General features: G+C 41.3%; 1 pseudogene; it reads left to right on the plus strand.

Moving 5' to 3' along the window:
- The first annotated feature begins 244 nt into the window (after positions 1-244).
- LOC119543713 lies at positions 245-6916 on the plus strand (annotated as a pseudogene).
- Positions 6917-6931: the final 15 nt, after the last annotated feature.

The raw sequence follows: 6931 nt of genomic DNA on the forward strand, positions 1-6931 counted from the left end.
GTAGGTAACCTGTTTATATACTGCTATAAAGTATTTTTTTGAAGAGAGATATGCAAAGAGGCTATTTCCTACATGAAATGTATATTTAAAGATTTTTTTTCTTCTTGGAGGCCAGGAATATAAAAAAGAGGAGAGATATTTTACCATACTGTGATTCATCAAACAGCAGAAACTTTCCTTTCATGGAGTTTATCTGTTGACTTTGATTTAAACTATCACTTGTTTTATCATGTGGGAACATAAAATGGTCAAAAATGTAAGGATTTTGAACTAATGTTAATTCAGATTTTGTTGTCTTATCTTATTGTCATTTCAAAGTGCTGCCAGTAGAAAAGGGAAGCATTATATTTACAAATATGTTTTGAAAAGTTTGCCAAATTGTGGTAGTATCTTTAGCAAAGATATTTGGCTCCAACAACAACAAAAAATTAATGTAACACTCTGTGTGTGTAAGGTTAATTAATAGACTGCATCTGAACGAGAGCCTGTATATATCTGGGACTGGAGTTTCTTACTCCAAGCTAACTTTCAGTACCTGACCAGGGCCATAGCATCTCTAGAAGGAGGCCAATTACAAAGCTGGACATTTCTACCCAGGAGGTTAGAATCCAATGTCCAAGAGCAATGAGGAATCAGAAGCCAGTTCAACAGGGAATCACTGTCACTTAAAAGCAGAGCAGCAATTTATCTTCCTGTGTTATCCAGAATACCAAAACCATTAAATGGGGAAAAAAGCCTGAATAAAGTAACTTTGCTTTTTTCTATCAAGGCATGAGAGGGACCATGGCTTTTGTTTGAATTTTGTGTTTTACTCTCAGCAGAAAGCAATAAACGTCTGGAAGCTTGTCCACTATAAATTGTTTGCTTTCTTTCCCCATTTCATGAGGCCATGGTGATATTACAGTCTTGGAATTCCTCCTTTCATCTGCTTCCTTTCCACCAACAGTTCATAAAGGATGGGTCACACTGGGACTAAAAGTTAAGCAGTTATTTCTTAAAATGCCAAGGCAGGCTAAGCTCCATATACCTAAGACAGGATATCAGAGAGAGAATTTTTCAAAATTATGATCGTTCCAGTGCCTAGAGCTGCACCAACTTCCCATGAGGTCCTATAAGAACTGAGCCAATACTTAGGAAGTCCTAGGAAAAAGGTCAGAAAACCAAATGCAAAAATTACAAAAGGGGCTTTTACTGCCTGTTCTTGTTATTATTTGTAACAAAAATAGCTGCTATTTATTCATTATTGGTTTTCTACAAAGGTCCAAGCTCTATGTGTGCACTTTCACACACTTATTCTTGTTTAATCTTCCCCAAGACACTGTATGGTAGATAGTAGTACCCCCTGCTTTATAAATAAGTGGATTGAGGTTTAAAACCCTTAACAAATTTGAGCCTGGTCTCTACTAAAAAGGCACAGAGGTGGGATTTGAACCCTGATCTATATAAACCCAGAACCCACATTATTAAGCATTATTTACTACTGCTTCCCTCGCTAATGTGTGTATGAGAAGCAACTGGTAAATTTTGAATTAAAATTATTTAATAGGAGAGCATTTAATTAGATTAATTGGTGAAAAATTCTCTTGGCAATTCCAGTAAACCCATGATCCTTCTTTGCATCCTGTGCGCTGAAGGACTTTGGGATGTTTATGCCATAAGCAGTAGAGGTAGATAATGTGTTAGGCCTACCTACCTGACCAGACAGAGACGCCACAGGCTGCGGGGAAAGATGTGAGACATTGCAATATTTCCTTTAAAAGGAGGCCTCTGTCTTTCCCTCTCCCCTGAGGACTGAACCACCAAATCCCCTGGCACCTGTTTTCAGGAATTTGAAAGCAGAGAGTGCCTAGGTCTCTTTCCCTAGATAGAGCCTGTGAAAGTAGAAAATGTCACAGAGTAATCCTCCAGGGCCTTCCACCACCAACATGGTATAGCAGAAGGAGAGCAGAAATGGGTAGACAGGGAGGACTGAGAAAGCCAGAGTGGGGTAGGAAAACCACTGGCTATTTCCCACATTCCAAGAGTGGTTTGGCAATAATGAAGAGAGGCAGACTGGAGGGGTCCTGCGGATGGGCATCAGAGGATGCTGCTTTGATCTGGAAGGACGAAGTGACAGGAGAGAAGATCAAATTGCCTTACTAGATGTCTCACCAGAAAGCTAACAATCAAGGACCAGCCCCTCACCACTACCACCCTTCCCACACTCAGACTTTCTTTCAGCAATTTCTCCGGAGATGGGAAAATCTGGGATTGACTAAGATTATTTTGAATTAGGTTTTTGACTCACTGCAGTGGGAGATTAGTCTATATTAAATAATATTTAGTTTCTGCCTTCTAGTAGAATGCAGTCTCAAAATGGAAATTAAGTTCAAATATAGAGGGATGAAGATGATAGAGCCAGATTAGCAAATTCACCTACTACCAAAATTTATTTGTAATCCCAAAATCAGTAATCACAGTGATTTCATGGTCATTTGTAGACATGAACAAAGTAGAAAAAAATTTGAGTTGCCCCAACATGTAAGTTCCTAGCTTAGGTCAAACAGGGAGATGCTTTGCCTTCTTATTTCAGCTTGCATACTGTAAACAAGTGTCCTTTCCGCGGTATATTTAGTATAACTTTTTCACATTTTTGTGCTTTTTGCTGGTGATTTCACCATTTAAAATGGTAACCAAACATAGTCTGAAGTGCTATCTGGTGTTCCTAAGCCCAAGAATGCTGCAATGGTGACTTACGGAGAAAATACATGTGTTAAATAAGCTTCATTCTGTAACAGGCATAAGTTACAGAGCTGTTGGCCATGAGTTTGATATTAATGAATCAACAGTAACAATATATTAAGATATTTTTAAACAGAAATACACGTGAAACAAGATTTTGTATTGACCAGCTGACAAAAATGTTGCGACCAGAGGCTCACAGGAACATAACCTGTATTTCCCATAGGAACAATGGTTCAGTATTCACTAATTCAGTGTTTGCAGCAACTTTATAGACCTTAACTATCACAAAGAATGAGAATTGACTTTCCTACCTTGCACACTTGAGTTTGCAACTTAAGAAATACACTTTAGCCATAAGTAATCATAAACTAGATCATCAATATAAATTGTAAGAATATAATGTTTCTTTTACTTTTGTATGGAAAATTTCAAATATCCATAAAAGTAGAACAAAATATAATGAACCCCAGTTCCAATAGTTATCCAGATGTTGCCAATCTTGTTTCATCTATTATCCCCTCACACACAATTTTTTATGGTGGAATATTTTATAGCAATAAATAATTGGCATCACATAATTTCATGTGTAAATTCTTCTGTATGGATCTTTGACAGGGAATTTTTTCGCATTACCAAGTATTATTGGATGTATTATGTCCCCCAAAACTCCAAGTTCTTTGATGCAATCTTGTGCAGGCAGACGTATCAGAGTTGATTAGATTGGAACCTTCTGAATGAGTATTTCCATGGAGACATGACCCATCCAACTGTGAGTGATACCTTTGATTAGGGTGTGACCTCTTGATTGAATGTTTCCATGGAAATATGGCCCTGCCCATTCAGGGCGGGTCTTGATTAGTTCACTGGAATCTTATAAAAAGAGCTTACAAACAGAGAGACCTCAGGGCAACTCAGAGTGACATTTTGAAGAGGAACTGCAGCTGAGAGACACATTTTGAAGATAGCCTTTGGAAGCTGACACTGACATTTTGGAGAATGCCATTTTGAAACGCAACCTGAGAGCAAGTGGACACCAGCCACATGCCTTCCAAGCTAACAGAGGTTTTCCAGATGCCAATGGCCATCCTTCAGTGAAGGTACCCAATTGTTGATGTCCTACTTTGGACACTTAATGGCCTTAAGACTGCAATTTTGTTACCAAATAAACCCCCTTTATAAAAGACAATCCATTTCTGATGTTTTGCATTCTGGCAGCATTAACAAACCAGAACACCAAGATACCATTATCATACCTAATAAAATTAACAATATTGCCTTAATATAGCATAATATTTAGTCCCTATTCAAATTTCCCCAGTTGTCCCAGAAATGTCTTTTTACGGCTGTTTTGTTTGAATCAGGATCCAAACAATTTCCTCAGATTGCATTTAGGTATGTCTTTAAGTCCCTTTTAATGTATAAGAGTTTACCCTCTACAGTCTGTGATTTTAAAATGTCAAATGACTGGGTAATTGTGTCTGTGGACTCAGGCTGAGCAATAAATTCACAATTTACAAGCTGATCTGAATGTGGGCTAGAGTTTTGTTCCTGCTTCAGGATGGAGAAGAATTCATCAGAAAGGTGTCTGGCTCCCTCTAGTGCTTTTTCAGATTGTAATTGTCCCTGAGTCTCAAACCAATTTAAAAACAGAAAAATAATACTGTTGTAAGTAGTTCTGTGCTGTATGACCTTTTAGCTGTGTATTTCTTACATCACACCACTCAGCAATAAGAAAGGAATGATCATTTTGCTCTTTTTAATAACGAAAAGCAACTGTTATTGAATGGCAACTAGAGAGTCAGAAATTAATGTTTATTTCCTCACTCAGTTACTCATTCTATGATGGAGGATGACATATTCCATCATTCAAAGAGGTATCACCATTGTATACACCAAAATGTCTTGCTGCTGTTTACAAAATGCCCCTATTGTTTTAAAAGCTCCATTTATTTCAAGCTGTTGTTTCATTTAATTCATTACTTATTTGGGTTAGTATTAGGGAAGTAGACAGGGATTTCTCTGAAAGTAATTCCCATGTCTTATAGTTGCTTTTGTCATTGCATAGGATAATGAAAGAAAGAATAGCAAAGAGACAAGATGAAAGAAAAACATACACTCAGGTTATAGCAATCCCTAAGACCAGGATATAGCACCAGCTGGCAAGAAGGAAACACAGGCCCTTTCTCTGTGGAATCATCATTGCAGCTGGAACCCTGTACACAAATCCAGGAAACTGGGGGGCCTTCAAGGCCCTCATCGCTGCCCAGGACAGCAGGGCTCAGGTCTGTGTGCTCTCTGCACCACCCCACTTCCACTTTAGCCAAACCAACTGCACCCCCAAATTTCTCTGCAAATTTCCTGTCGGCATGGTTCTAGCATTTGAGGGTGATGATGGATTCTGTGGGTTTGAGAGCAATGCCACTGCCTACTATGTGAGCAATGAAGAGCTGTGGGGAAATACTCCAGCCAGGGGCAGCAGCCCCAGATGTTGCACTGGGTGAGATTTGCTGACAGTGACATAGTCCCCCCAGCCAGTACCTGGGAGTTCCCCACCTTGGGCATCATGCACCACAACAAGCAGCCACAGAGAACGCCAAGGAGGAGGTGAGGCAAATTCTGGGGCTGCTAGATGCTCTCTTGAAGACGAGGACTTTTCTGGTGGGCGAACATGTGACACTGGCTGGCATCACAGTTGTCTGTACCCTGTTGTGGCTCTAAAAACAGGTCCTGGAGCCTTCTTTTCACCAGGCCTTCCCCAATACCAATTGCTGGTTCCTCACCTGCATTAACCAGCCCCAGTTCCGGGCTGTGTTGGAGAAGGTGAAACTGAGAAGATGGCTCAGTTTGATGCTAAGAAGTTTGCAGGCAGACAGCCCAAAAAGGACACCCCATAGAAAGAGAAGGGCCCATGGGAGGAGAAGCAGAAGCCCCAAGCTGAGCAGAAAGAGGAGAAAAAGGCAGCTGCCCCTGCTCCTGAGGAGGAGATGGATGAATGTGAGCAGGTGCTGGCTGCTGAGCCAAATGCCAAAGATCCCTTCGCTCACCTGCCCAAAACAACCTTTGTGTTGGATGAATTTAAGCACGAGCATTCCAATGAGGGTGCACTTTTGGTGGCGCTACCATACTTCTGGGAGCACTTTGATAAGGATGGCTGGTTCCTGTGGTATTCTGAGTACCGCTTCCCTGAAGAACTCACCCAGACCTTCATGAGCTGCAGCCTCCTCACTGGAATGTTCCAGTGACTAGACAAGCTGAGGAAGAATGCCTCTGCCAGTGTCATCCTCTTTGGAACTGTTCTAGTTTGCTAATGCTGCTGGAATGCAAAATACCAGAGATGGACTGGCTTTTATAAAAGGGGGTTTATTTAGCTACACAGTTACAGTCTTAAGGCCATAAAGCATCCAAGGTAACACATCAGCAATTGGGTACCTTCACTGCAGGATGGCCAATGGTGTCCGGAAAACCTCTGTTAGCTGGGAAGGCACATGGCTGGTGTCTGCTCCAAAGTTCTGGTTTCAAAATGGCTTTCTCCCAGGATGCTCCTCTCTAGGCTGCAGTTCCTCAAAAATGTCACTCTTAGTTGCACTTGGGATATTTGTCCTCTCTCAGCTTCTCTGGAGCAAGAGTCTGCTTTCAACAGCCATCTTCAAACTGTCTCATCTGCAGCTCCGGTGCTTTCTTCAAAGTGTCCCTCTTGGCTGTAGCTCCTCTTCAAAACATTACTTTCAGCTGCCCTGAGTTCCTTCTGTTATGTCAGCTCATTTATATGGCTCCACTGATCAACTTAGACCCACCCCGAATGGGCAGAGCAACACCTCCAAGGAAATTATCCAATCAGAGTCATCACCCACAGCAGGGTGTGGCACATTCCAAAGAAACACTCAAAGAATTACAATCTAATCAACACTGATAATGTCTGCCCACACAAGATTACATCAAAGATAATGGCGTTTGGGGGACACAATATATTCAAACGGGCACAGGAACCAGCAATAGCAGCTCCATTTCTGGAGTGTGGGTCTTCTGAGGCCTGAAGCTTGACTCTTCACTGGGTCTAGATTGGCAGGTGGACTGTGAGTCATACAGATGGTGGAAGCAAGGAGACCCAGACACTGGTTTGAGAGTACTTTCCTGGGAGGAGGCCTTCCAGCATGTGGCCAAAGCCTTCAATCAGGGCAAGATCTTCAAGTGAACATCTCTTGCCATC

This window comes from Choloepus didactylus, chromosome 9, assembly GCF_015220235.1.
Source record: "Choloepus didactylus isolate mChoDid1 chromosome 9, mChoDid1.pri, whole genome shotgun sequence".
In the NCBI taxonomy this organism is placed as follows: Eukaryota; Metazoa; Chordata; class Mammalia; order Pilosa; family Megalonychidae; genus Choloepus; species Choloepus didactylus.